The sequence below is a fragment of the Pan paniscus genome, chromosome 10, assembly GCF_029289425.2.
Source record: "Pan paniscus chromosome 10, NHGRI_mPanPan1-v2.0_pri, whole genome shotgun sequence".
Taxonomy (NCBI): domain Eukaryota; kingdom Metazoa; phylum Chordata; class Mammalia; order Primates; family Hominidae; genus Pan; species Pan paniscus.
Window position 1 is genome coordinate 98935922 of NC_073259.2, and position 13989 is coordinate 98949910.

A 13989-nucleotide genomic window follows, 5' to 3' on the forward strand; every position below is an offset into this window, starting at 1 on the left:
ACCTCAGTCGGTTCTCTTTTCACACAAAGTAGAGGGCCAGGTGCACCATTCAAAATTTTGCCAATTGGAATGTTTTTCTCATGCTTTTTTCTATCAAAGCCACCCTTGAGTGCCAAACATTTTTAACTTGTGAACACATACTTGGACTATCAATCCATAATCCAAGCTGGATATTTTTCTTTCACCTTCATCTGATAATAAAAGATCCCTCATAAGGCCATGTGGGTCACCTGGGGAAGTTCATTATTTCAACAGTAGTGAAAAATATGATAGTCTGTGCTACCTGCTCATGCAGTTTGCTTATAATCTTTTCTTACTTATACTTTATCTTGGGTGTGTCACTTCCATTCTTCCAATGTATGGACTATTTCTGGGTCTGCTAAATCTTATGACCTGGTAGGTCTGACAAAATGCAGCTCATAATCACTTGTTATCCTGTGGTAAGATTTTCCAACTTTACTAGGGCCCAGTAGCACTTCAGGAATTGATTTTCAACTAGTATTTAATTGTCCTCTATAGAAGGCATCACCTTACCCCAGAATCCTAAAGGTCTGTCTTGTGATTTTGTTATTAGGACTTGCCATAAACTCTACCAAGTATTTTTTCCCACGTATAATACTATAAATACTCTGCTGGGTCAGGGTCGTGTGTCAATTCAAAACTGGTGGCCTACCAGACATTGTGCTTTCTTCTTTGTGAAATGCTTCAAACCACTGTATTCCTTAAAAATTTGACTTATTCGGCAGACCTCTGAATTTTCATACATTTTATCTTCCCTTCTCTGGAGTGGGTTTGTCTTATCAAGGCTCCTAATGAACTAGTCACTTTTTGCTCCATAGGTCTAATTAACATGATGTCTGTCATCAATAAAATAAGTTTGATTTTCAGGATAACCAGATGTCAAGTTCCCTTCGTATCATATTATGACAGAGGATAGGGAGTTGACATAGCCCTGGGGCAGGACTCTAAATGTATCTTATTCTCTGTTTCATGCAAATGCCAACTTTTACTTTTTTATTTATAGAGTCAGAAATGAATGTATTCACTAAATCAATAGTCTCATAGGATGTACCTAATATTCTTCTAATGTGCTCTAACAAAGATACTTTAAGCACAGTACTATATGCAAATGGCACTACTGTTAGTTATGTTTGACAAATTAAATGGAGATATGACTGACAACCAACTTTGCATCTTTTAAATTTTTAAGACTAGTATTTATTTCCACCATCTGCCTGGAGGCATAGTAATTTTTTATTTGCTATTTTGGAGGGAGAAAATTTTAGAGGCTTCTACTTGGCCTTCCCCATTATGATAGCTCTTATCCCAATTATAGGAACTTGTAAATGAAGGTTATCCCAATTACCAAATATATCTATATCAATTATACATTGGGAGAGTTGCTAAATAACCACCATTCATACGCTTGGTCTCAGTGAATCCACTGGATATGTTTATTGGCCAGAACTCCATTTAGTACTTGGCTGACCCTGTATGTCCATACTCAAACAGTAGGGCCATGATTGGTATGTTTAATAGTTCTTTGAATGTATTAATATTGCATTTTTCACAGTGCACACTTATCTGAGTAAATGATTATAGTTATCTTTGGAAATAGTTGGAGAAATTACTACCGTGTTTATTTGTCAAAGCAGTGCAAGATCTTTCCTCTTGGCAATCCTACCTCTTCGTCAGACAATAAGGTTTGGTTTGAAATCTGGCTCAGATACAGAAAGTGGGCAATTGCTGTAGGCCACTGTCACGCCTGATCTTACAGAATTGTCACTGAGCTTCTGAGAAATGCTGGTGCCTTGTTCCTCAGAGGATTCCTTATGATCATCTTAAATTTTAAGTCACCTGACCACTCGTAATCATCTGGAGAGTCTTTTAGCTGGATATAATATATATATATATATTCTTGCATGCCCACTTCCTCAAGCATTTTAATCCCATCTCCTATCACCTGCTGTAGCAATTCTAGCATTCAGCTTCACTTAATGTACTCCATCATTTTTTTGTCTAGGAGCCATTCTATTAATGAGTTTGCACCATCTCCTGGGGTTCTCTCCAAAGTAGTAAATCCTGTATCTTGGGCAAATATTCCCAAATCACAAACTCTCTCTTATCAAACTATGTTCCAGCCCCTTTGATTAAACACCTGGAAAATCTAGTCCCACATATACTCTCTGGCTTTTGCTAGGTCCTTAACCTTCTTTAGTATGTAGTCTTTTTTATGCCTTCTCAGCCCCGATAGGTCCTTGCTTGGTTATTCTGTGACTTAACACTAACAATAGACTTAGCGGATAAGAAAGGATGTGGAGGCATATGGTGGTTGTTTGGGGGGACAGTGCAAATGTCTTCTGTGGAGGAGGATCTGTATTGTCTCCAGGGGAAGGGAGAAGCCTAGACTTTGATAAGGAGAGGTAACCATTTCTTGAGGCTCAGATACTTTACGGGAAACTATGGATTCAAAATTCAGGCAGAGTGTCAATCCAAGTGTCCCTGTGCCATATGTTAGAGCATGCGTTAAGGCATCATTCCTCCCCAGCAAGGGCCCTGACCCTTATAGCAGGCCTTTTCTGTTAGGGAACTTAAACTATTTTCTAGCTCAGTTATTCTAAAGATCAAGTCTCTAATCCTCGGTTTCTGGTCCTCAGTATTGCTTGCCCTCCTTCTACAGGAGATGAGAACTTCCTTGTATGCTACCAAAGAGGCCCTCCGATATTTATATTAGCTTTCAGTTGGTGAATAATTGTTTTCCACTTGTTATTTTCTAAAGTGTCAATTTAGCTTAGCAAGAACCACTCAATTCCATTGACCTTATAATTAACTGTTTTTTCATGGTTATCAAACTATTGACATAACGCACCAGCCAGTGCATTCTTTTCCACTACTATGCACCATTCCAATACACACTAGTGGAACTTTTAACAACTAGACTACCATTTTGTACCAGAGTCTATCTGTACCCATCAAATTAAATATTAGGATCCTATTGCTAGCTTGATGGTGAATAAGCATATTTTCCAAATCCCTATGAATCTCCTGCTGCTTTGAATTGTTCCTAGTACCAGTTGTTACTTGTTGAGTTCTTCAGGAAGTAGACTCTGAGATGGAGTGTCTCATGCAGATCAGTAGGCAGTGTTTTGTTATCAACACCTGTACAAGAAAGAGTAAGGAAAAAAGATTAGTCATGGGGAAAATTAAAAAGCATTCCACACCCAGTGACAGCTTCAGATAATACCACAGGAAGCTCTAAAGCTAAGCCTGCCCTTAGAGTTCCCTCAAGTTGAAGCAAAATGATTAGGGATTTATACCCTTTCATTGACTATTCACTGGATGAGGAACCCATGAAAGGGACATGATCTTGGCCAAGGTGGCTTTCTACAGCTAAGTCCATTCCTGAAAGTGCTGACAGCTGAACACTGTCATTTTCTCTTTCATCAGAACAAGTCCTTCAGTGAGTCACAGTGTTCAGAATAATGTGCAAGGTACTCAACTGGAGATACAAAGATAAATAAGAAATGTTGGGCCCTTTGGGAGGAAGACATATATCATTTTGCCAAGTTATAGTGATGAATAAAGAAAACACATGTTAAAAGTAATGGCAAAAACTGCAATTATGTTTGCACCAGCCTAATATAGTGAAGATTTGTAGATGGCCCAGAGATATTTGCTTCTCTAAATTTAATTTATTTCAAATTACTGGTCTCCTTTTAATTCATCTCTGACTTGAGATTTTACTTATCATGTGAGCTCTTCTTTATCTCGATACACGATACATTTTACCATGGCACGCTCTAGCAGTTAGTTATTCTACATCTCATACCACCGATGCTATATTGTAAAACTGGAAGAAATAAAAGAAGCCAAATACATAAAATGTGGCTATATCCTAGTGCTCAGTGAAAAGAACTCTACAAAGCAAACATAATGTAATCATGGGTCAATAAGCATAAAATTAAATGGTGAACTGCAATAGTATATTAGTATAAGGCTTCTCTGTGAATGAAGAATTGAACTTTATGCACTTGACCTCTAGGACAAAGGATATGGAGGACTCATGACCCATGTCTGGGTACCCTCTGTCTGTCATTTCTCTGTAGTGGACCACAAAGTGGTTTGAAATGCACAAGTGAAAAGTAAAGAGAATGCCTTAGAGATTATTAATCCTGGGTTTACACCCTACTCCTGCAAGAATGGCCATAAATAAAAAATAAGAAATAAAAATAAGAGATGTTGGCATGGATGCAGTGAAAAGGGAGCACTTTTATATTGCTGGTGGGAATGTAAACTAGCATAAACAGTATGGTGGTTCCTTAAAGAACTAAAAGTAGATCTACCATTTGATCCAGCAATCCCGCTACTGGGTATCTACCCAGAGGAAAAGAAGTCATTCTATGAAAAAGACATTTGCACACGCATGGTTTTAGCAGAACAATTCGCAATTATGAAAATATGGAACTAGCCTAAATGCCCATCAACCCACAATCGGATAAAGAAAATGTGGTGTGCGTGTGTGTGTGTGTAAGTGTGTGTGTGTATATATATATACACACACTATATATATATATACACAAACACTATATGTATGTGTATATATATATACACACACACACACACATACAAACACAAACACCATGGAATACTACTCAGCTATAAAATGGAATGAAATAATGGCATTTGCAGTAACCTGACTGGAGTTGGACACCATTATTCTAAGTGAAGTAAATTAGGAATGGAAAACTAAACATTGTATGCTCTCGCTTATAAGTGGGAGCTAAGCTATAAGGATGCAAAGGCATAAGAATGATATAATGTACTCTGGGGACTTGGGGGGAAAGGTGGGAGGACAGTGAGGGATAAAGGATGACCTATTGGGTGCAGTGTACACTGCTCAGTTAATGGATGCACCAAAATCTCGGAAATCACACCTGAAGAATGTATCCATGTAACCAAACACCACCTGTTCCCCAAAAACTATTGAAATATTAATAGTAATACTAACATAAATCCTGGGTTTAGCTAATGTATTCAAAGTTAAGGATGTAGGGATGTGGTGTTAATCTTGAGCCTGCAGGAATCAGTGGCTAATTTCTCTTCCTTTGGAAAGAAGTGAAGTAAAATGTCTATAGTTCTTGGCAAGCTAATGAGAGACCTGCGAAGCAAGCATTAGATTGCTGATGGACTCCTCAGAGCAAACCAACCTTAAAGAGAAGACCATTGTAGGAGCCAGGAGCAGAGAACTCAGAAATTCCCAGCTAGGAAATAACCAGTTCAAGAGATCCTCTTAGGATAGGCCAATCTAATCCTCTAATTTCTGTGGTGTAAAGAAGTCATTCTAACTTCTGCAGAGAGGCCATTTGACAAAGGCCATCAGCAGAGTGTTGGGAAGGTGGTACCATCACCAGCAATACAAGAAAGGTGTCTTCAAAATACTTCAATTCTAATTATTGAGGAAAAGCATTTGGCAGAATAAGAACATTGATAAATCTCCAAACACTGTAAGGAAAAAGAGGAAAGAGAAAACTTGTAGAGAATGTTCCAAGAAGGATTAAATAGTTCTTTAAAATATATATTTTAAAACTTGAGGGTTTTTAAAAATCAAAATTGATTGAGAATGCATATGCTGCTACATAAAGATCTGTACATATTATAAGTGAAAAACTACAAATAGCTTATCATGGGGATCACTTGTTCTCTCCTCCCTCAGGTCCTGCCTGCTTTTCTCTGCACGTCAGCTTTCTCATTATTTTCTGCTCTGTCATAACTTCAGTTTTTCTATGGCTTCTTTAGGCCTTTTCTCTAAGTCATATCTTTTCACTTTAAACTCCCAATGTTAAGTAGAAGACATTTAATGTTTTTCTTATTCCAAATGTAATCTCATAGAAGCAAGAATCTGACAGGCCTGAGTCATCTTTTCAAGTCAGTTCACAGAGGTCACTGTTGCCTGGTCAGCCCATAGTGAAGGAACCATTTGTTACATAATTACAGTTTGGGCAGCCAGGGCTGTCACAGACTCACTTACTTTCAGAAGTGAGTGTGGTCAGAGATGGTGTTTCAGCCCATATCTATGTAGCACACTGGCTAAAGTTTTATACGATGTTCTCAGAACCCTTTGATAGTATATATATGTAGATAGATAGATAGACACATATATATATACTATCTATACAATATATATAGTCTATTATATATATAATCTCTATATATAGAATATATATTTATATAATATATAATATATAAATATACATAATATATAATATATAAATATATATAATATATATTTTATATATATACACACACACACACACACACTCAGGCCATCCATACCTTTATTTATTCATACACTGGACATTGCAGGTAGAAAAATCCATTGACTATATCTTACAAATAAATTATTTCTTCAAATTGAGGAAGGTTTATACTGCATCTGCTCCCTACTCCCTACCATCCTCCACACCTTTTCTGAAACCCTTTCTAGAATAAGCCTCTGATTAAAGCAGCCTCAACGTCCCATGGCTATCCACATGGATACCAAGCAATTTTCTTTAGGAAGATTCAGGTCTCACTGCCCTCTAGTGGGAGTGGAACATGCAGCAGTTTTGCTGCTAATAATAGGGGTTGAAGTTTGGATAAATGGGATACACTTTATTGCTCACGAAGAACCACGTGAGAAAAAAGAAAGAAGAGGGCTTTCGTATGGAAGCATAAAAAGGCAATGTGTATAGAAAATCCACAACACTCTGGGAAGAAAGGAAGAACAAGGAGAAAAGCCCACACGCCAGGCAGGAGCCACAAGCTTAGAGAACAAACTCAAGTGAAGATGAAGTACAGCAGGTATTAGGCAATGAAGAGTTATCTGGATGCCCAGGAGCTGTGTGGGAGCAAAGTTCTCATTAGAGGACTGCCTTATCATCACATGAATAGGGATGTCAAACTCAGCAGTCACTCATTTTCAGTATTTTCAGACTTCAAACCACCTGCATTCAGGTATGAGTCAGATATAATGTCAAATTCATGCCACCTTTGATTTTCCCTTGGGATACTTCCCTGCAGTATCACCTCAGGTCTACCAATACCTGGAACATAAATAAATGCTTCTCAAAAGCTGGCTTCATGAGCTGTAAGATCAACAGGGACCTCTAGACCATATATATATATATATATTTAAGATGACCATACTGCCCAAAGCAATCTATAAATTCAATACAATTGTTATCAAAATACCAATTTTATTTATCACAGAACTAGAAAAAGCTATTTTTAAATTAACACGGAACCAAAAAAGAGCGCAAATAGCCAAAGCAATTCTTAGCAAAAAGAACAAAGCTGGAGACATCACATTATTTGAATTCAAATTATGCCACAAAGTTCTAGTAATCAAAACAACATAGTACTGATATAAAAATAGACACATAGATCAGTGGAACAGAATAGAGAACCCAGAAATAAAACCACGTATGTGTTACCCACTGATCTTTGACAGAGCTGACAAAAACATGCACTGAAGAATGGACACCCTATTCAATAAATGGTCCTGGGAAAATTGAACTGACATATGCAGAGGAATAAAACTGGGCCTTTCTCTCACACAACATATACAAAAATTAACCCAAGATGGATTAAAAACTTAAATGTAAGACTAAAACCTGTATAAGTACTGGAAGAAACTCTAGTTTCTATGAGAAACTCTTCTGCACATTGGTCTAGGTAAAGAATTCACGAATAAGACCTCAAAAACACAAGCAACAAAAATAGACAAAAGTGACTTAATTAAACTAAAAAGCTTCTACACAGCAAACAAAATAACAGAGTGAACAAACAACCTTCAGAAAGGGAGAAAATATTTGCAAACTATGCATTCAACAGAACACGAATATCCATAATTTATAAGGAAATCTACCCAATGACAACAAAAAACAACTCTGTTAAAAAGCAGGTAAAGAACATGAGCAGACATTCAAAAGAAAACATACAAAGGTCCAACAAGCATATACAAAAAAATTCTCAACATTATTAATCATCAGATAAATGCAAATTAAAACCATAAGGTGATATCACATTACAACAGCCAAAATGGGGAAAAAAAAAAAAAAACATACACTGGCGAGGATGCAGAGAAAAAGAAAATTTACCTACTGTTGGTGAGAATGTAATTACTACAGCCTCCATGGAAAACAGTATGGAGATTTCACAAAATACTAAAAATAGAACTATCATTGGATCCAGCAATCTCACTACTCAACATCTTCCAAAGGAAAAAAACAAGTCAGCATATGAAAAAGGTGTGTGTATGTTTATCATTTATTGTGGCACTATTCATAATAGCAAAGATATGTAATCAACAAATCTAAGTGTCCATCGATGGATTAGATAAAGAAAATGTGGCCTATGTACACAATAGAATACTACTCAGCCACAGGAAAGAATGAAATCATGTCTTTTGAGCAACATGGATGGAACCGGAGGCCATTATCTAAGTGAAACAACTCAGAAACGGATAAAGACTGCATGTTTCACCTATGACTGGGATCTAAATAATGTGTACACCAGAGTGTGGAATAATAGACATTGGAGACTTGGAAGATTGTGGGAGTGAGAGGGGAGTGGATGATGAGAAACTTCTTAATGGATACAATATACATTATCTGAGTGGCTGATACACTAAAAGCTCAGACTTCACCACTATTCAGTATATCCATGTAACAAAGCTGCGTGTATACCCCTAAAATGTAGATAAATTTTTTAAAAAGTTTAAAGAGGTTTGTTTGGTTCACAATCTGGGTGTAATGGCTATCTATATTTTTCTTAATAGAATATTGTGGGTTATACAAATGAAGGTTACTTATGTACTAGATGTCAAGCCTCAGTTGCTAGAGATGAAACATCACCCTACAATTTTGATCTTATTTTACTATTAATTATTTTCCAAAAAGCCTCTTAATTTCCTAAGTGGTTTTGAAACTCTAACCCAAGTGAATTGTGTGCAATATTGAAAATCAAACAAAACAGGAAAATTATATAAAATCGCAGCAGTTCTCAGGATAAAAGCTATTAATGAATCTAAATTGAGACCCTCCTCACTCATCCTAAGTCACTAACAACGACGATTTTATGATGGCATGTTCTGTAAAATTGTGGTGGTCTTCTTCTTTGGAATCTGACACTTAAAATATCATATGTGGATAACTGAGATCATAATGAGTTTGTGCCAGTGTAAGACACAGCTCTTAAGGAGAGAAAATAAAAATATTTTTAAAAAACCTCCATGGACTCTTGAAGATCAAAGTTTGTGCTTGTATATAAAAGATAACATTAAACTGTTATCTCTAGAGAATATTTCTCTTGAGAATCTGAAGAAAATTTTGAAGAAGATACAAATATATGTTGGTGTGAAGACATGCGGAAAAGAGGATAAAAGAATCCATGCCCAGATGCCGTTTGGCTTCATGCTCTTTATTGCTCCACTCTTATCATCTCTCCTACTAGCTCCCATCACAGGATTATTTCTATTCTTATAGTGGATCTAATTCGCCCCCTACCTCCTGGACTGGTTTAGCTCCAAGATTGTGTTCCCAAAAAACTTTATTTGGCATCAAGACTATTCTTGCTTCTGAGCCTTATATTTTGTTCAGTCTGTGCTTAACAATGCAGTCACTTTCTCTGGATATCAGTAATGAAACTTCCTTTCCTTGGTCCCCATCCCATGTTGTCAAGTCCCCATGCTATGGCTTTTGAGATTCTCAAGTCCCTGAAGGTGGATCTATTTTACCGTCCAAACCCATTTCAATGAACTGATGGCCTAGAATACTTTTACTGTCTTGGAGCCCGAGCTGAAAGCTCTCAAGGCCTTTATGAACTGCACTGGAGTCATGATCCTTGTTTCCCACGCTATGACCACCAGTTAGAATCTTGTAGTGAGACGTGCATTCTAGTCCCACACTCCTTTATTTTATAAAGTACCATCAAAAGTCTCAGTGTTGACTGCATGTGCCAAATAATCCCATCTTTATAAAACAGATCTAAATGTCAACTATAAAGATCCAAGGAGTCATGAAAATGAGAACTTCCGATGGTGCTTTCGAAGACATGGAATGAAATGTATGGAAAATTCACTGGGGAATGAAGAAGACATGAATAAAAGAGAACCAGGCAGTGGCAATGACCAGTTGAAAATAGAGGGCACAAATATCTGATTGTTTAGATCTTCATTATGTTTTCTTTTCCCTAAGGATTAGTGTGTGGGCTTGTGTTGTGGACTGTATGTTTGTGTCTCTCCAAAATTCATATGTTGAAGCCGTGTATTAGTCTATTTTTATACTGCTATAAAGAACTGCCTGAGACTGGGTAATTTATGAAGGAAAGAGGTAATTAATTCACAGGTCAGCATGGCTTGAGAGGCCTCAGGAAACTTATGATCATGGTGGAAGGTGAAGGGGAAGCAAGGCAATTTCTTCACAAGGTGGCAGGAAGGAGAATTGCTGAGTGAAGGGGGAAGAGCCCATTATAAAACCATCAGATCTCATAATAACTCACTCACAATTATGAAAACATCATGGGGTAAACAGCCCCCATGATTCAATTACCTCCAACTGGTCTCTCGATTGACATGTGGAGATTATGGGGGTTACAATTCAAGATGAGATTTAGGTTGGGACACAAAACTTAACCATATCATTCTACCCCTGGCTCCTCCTAAATCTCATGTCCCTTTCATATTTCAAAACTAATCATACTTTGCCAGCAGTTCCTCAAAGTATTTATTCATTCCAGCATTAACCCAAAAGTCTAAATCCATAGTTTCATCTGAAAAACAGGCAAGCTTCTTCTGTCTATGAGCCCATAAAATCAAAAGCAAGTTAGTTACTTCCTAGATACAATGGGAGTTTAGGCAATGGGCAAATACACCTGTTCCAAATGGGATAAATTGGACAAAACAAAGGGATTACAGGCCCCATGCAAGTCCAAAATTTTAAAGTTCCAAAATGATCTCCTTGATTCCACGCCTCACATCCAGGACATGCTGATGCTAGAGATGGGTTCCCATGGTCTTGGGCAGCTCTGCTGCTATGACTTTGAAGGGTACAGCCCCCCTCCTGGCTTCTTTCATGGGCTGGCATTGAGTTTCTGCAGCTTTTCCAGGTGCATGGTACAAGCTGTCACTAAATCTACCACTCAGAGGTCTGGAGGATGGTGGCCTTTTTCTCACAGCTCCACTAGTCAGTGCTCCAGTGTGGACTCTGTGTGGAGGCTCCACTCCAATTGCACATTTCCCTTCCACACTGCCCTAGCAGAAGTTGTCCATGAGGACTCCACCCCTGCAGCAAACTTCTGCTTGACATCAAGGTGTTTCCACACATCCTCTGAAATCTAGGAGGAGATTCCCAAACTTCAATTCTTGACTTCTGGGTACCACAGTCCCAACACCACATGGAGGCCACCAAGACTTGGGGATTGCACCCTCTGAAGCAACATCTTGTGCTGTACCTTGGCCCCTCAGGACCAGAGTTGGAGCAGCTGGGACACACAGCACCAAATCCTGAGACCACATAAAGCAACAAAGCCCTGGGCCAGGTCCATGAATCCATTTTTTCCTCTAGGCCTCTGGGCCTGTGATGGGAGAGGCTGCCATGAATACCTCTGACATGCCCTGATGACATTTTCCCCATTGTCTTGGTGATTAACATTTGGCTGCTTGTTATTTATGCAAATTTCTGCAGCTGGCTTGAATTTCTCCTCAGAAAATGGATTTTGTTTTTCTATCACATTGTCAGCCTGCAAATTTTCCAAACTTTTATGCTCAGCTTCATTTTTAAACCTCTTTCAATTCCAAACCATCTCTTTGTGAATGCATAAAACTGAATGCTTTTAAGAGCACACAAGTCACCTCTTGAATGCTTTGCTGCTTAGAAATTTATTCTGCCAGATACCCTACATCATTTCTCTCAAGTTCAAAGTTCTTCAGATTTCTAAGGCAGGGGCAAAATGCCACCAGTCTCTTTGCTAAAGCATAGCAAGAGTCACTTTTATTCCAGTTCCCAATGAGTTCCTCATCTCCATCTGAGACCATCTCAGCCTGGACTTCATTGTCCATATCACTGCCAGCATTATAGTCAAACCCACTCAACAAGTCTCTAGGAAGTTCTGAACTTTCCCACATTTTCCTGTCTTCTTCTGAGACCTCCAAACTGTTCCACCTTTGCCTGTTATCCAGTTCCAAAGTTGCTTCCGCATTTTTGGGTATCTTTATAGCAGCACTCCACTCTATGTGGTACCAATTTACTGTATTAGTTCACTTTCATACTGCTATTAAGAACTTCCTGAGACTGGGTAATTTCTAAAGGAAAGAGATTTAATTGACTCACAGTTCAGCATGGCTCGGGAGGCCTCAGGAAACTTACAATCATGGCAGAAGGTAAAGCAGAAGCAAGGCACCTTCTTTACAAGGCGCAGGAAGGAGAAGTGCTGAGTGAAATGTGGAAGAGCCCCTTATAAAACTATCAAATCTCATGAGAACTCACTTGCTATCATGATAACAGCATGGGGGAAACTGTCCCCATGATTCAATTACCTCCAACTGGTCTCTCCTTTGACATGTGGGAACTGTGGGGATTACAATTCAAGATGAGATTTTGGTGGGGGACACAAAGCCTAACCATATCATACCCTAGCTCCAAATGGCATGATATTAAATGGTGGCATCGTTGAGAGGTAATTTGCTTATGGGAGTGGAAACTTCACGATGCAATAAGTGCCCTTATGAGAAGAGACAGGACATAATTTGCTTTCTTTCTTGGTTCTCTTTCATGTGAAAATAAAGCAAAAAGAAAGCTATCTCCAAACCAGAAAGAGGAACCTCAGTAGACAAAGAATCTTTTGGCACCTTGCTCTTTGACCTCCTGGCCTCCAGAACTGAGTAATAAATGTTTGTTGTTTAAGCCACCAAGTCTATGATAATTTGTTACAGCTACCCTGACTAAGATAGCTGGTTAGGAGAGCTGAGGCAGTGGTTAGAAGGAAGGAATTCTGGTTTGAAATTGAAATAGATGGCTTAGAAAGTTTCAGGAAGGTAAGGATATTGACTGTGCAAGTCCTGAAGTAACTGAGCCAAAAGGTAGAAAAGTTAAGGGGTTACTGCTGCAGAGATCTCTAACTGCTATCTATGATTCAATATGTTTTCATTATATATTTTTGTTATTTAATTATAAAACAGCTGAGTGGGAGTATTAAATTGAAAGTAATCTGTGGTTGAACAGACAAGATGCTGAGCTGGAGATCTCAGAGAAGACACAACACCTCGATTGGCTACTTCTAGTGTCATGTGACATGAGAACGAAGTCCTGTGAGGGTTAAGCAGGCTCATCAAAATTGGAGGCTAGAATATATAAAACTGATGCAATGAACAGGCTGAGGAGAAACACATGAGGAGGTAGTGCCAATAGTGGTTCTAAAAGAATGATCCAAAAGAAAACATAGGCTTTATCATATATAGATAAACATATATCTATATATGGCATTTCTAATGCCCTGAAAAACAGTAATAGGAATTGAAGAGAAATTTGAGAATAGATTTGAGAGGTTTTTTTTTTCTTCAACCTGCAATGGAAGAGAGACAGTAGAAATAAGGTGAGGTGAATCAATGCAGATGCTATTTAAGTAGCAAAGTTATAATTGGGGTTGCTTATTTTCATAATAGAAATGACAAAAGAATTGAGGTGGACACATAATGTGAGACAAAAGCAATAGTTATTTTGGGGCTTACTGGAAATGCTTTTATACAGAGCCAAGGGGCGGGGGGTGTTTGAATATTGGAAGAACAAAAGATAGAGTAGATTCTATTAATGTCTGAAGTTGTGACCTTTTTCTAATGTAGAACTTGTGCTTATAAAAATTTCTTCAGTGTTCACCAATGTTTCAATTAATTGTTTCTGGAAAGTATATTTCCCCAAATCATCACATCTATTTAATTTTGCCCAGTTCTGTAAC

General features: G+C 38.1%; 1 protein-coding gene across 3 annotated transcripts in view; it reads right to left on the reverse strand.

Annotated features, from left to right (window-relative positions):
- Window positions 1–1431: 1431 nt before the first annotated feature.
- The window catches only part of CCER1 (coiled-coil glutamate rich protein 1), a 51185-nt gene continuing 38627 nt past the window's right edge, over window positions 1432–13989 (reverse strand). For 2 of the 3 annotated variants that reach the window (XM_055095978.1, XM_055095979.1), the window contains one exon: window positions 1432–3159. The gene's annotated coding sequence lies outside the window, so the exon portion shown is untranslated. The remainder of the gene's footprint in view (window positions 3160–13989) is intronic. The other variant, XM_055095976.2, reaches the window with a different exon arrangement.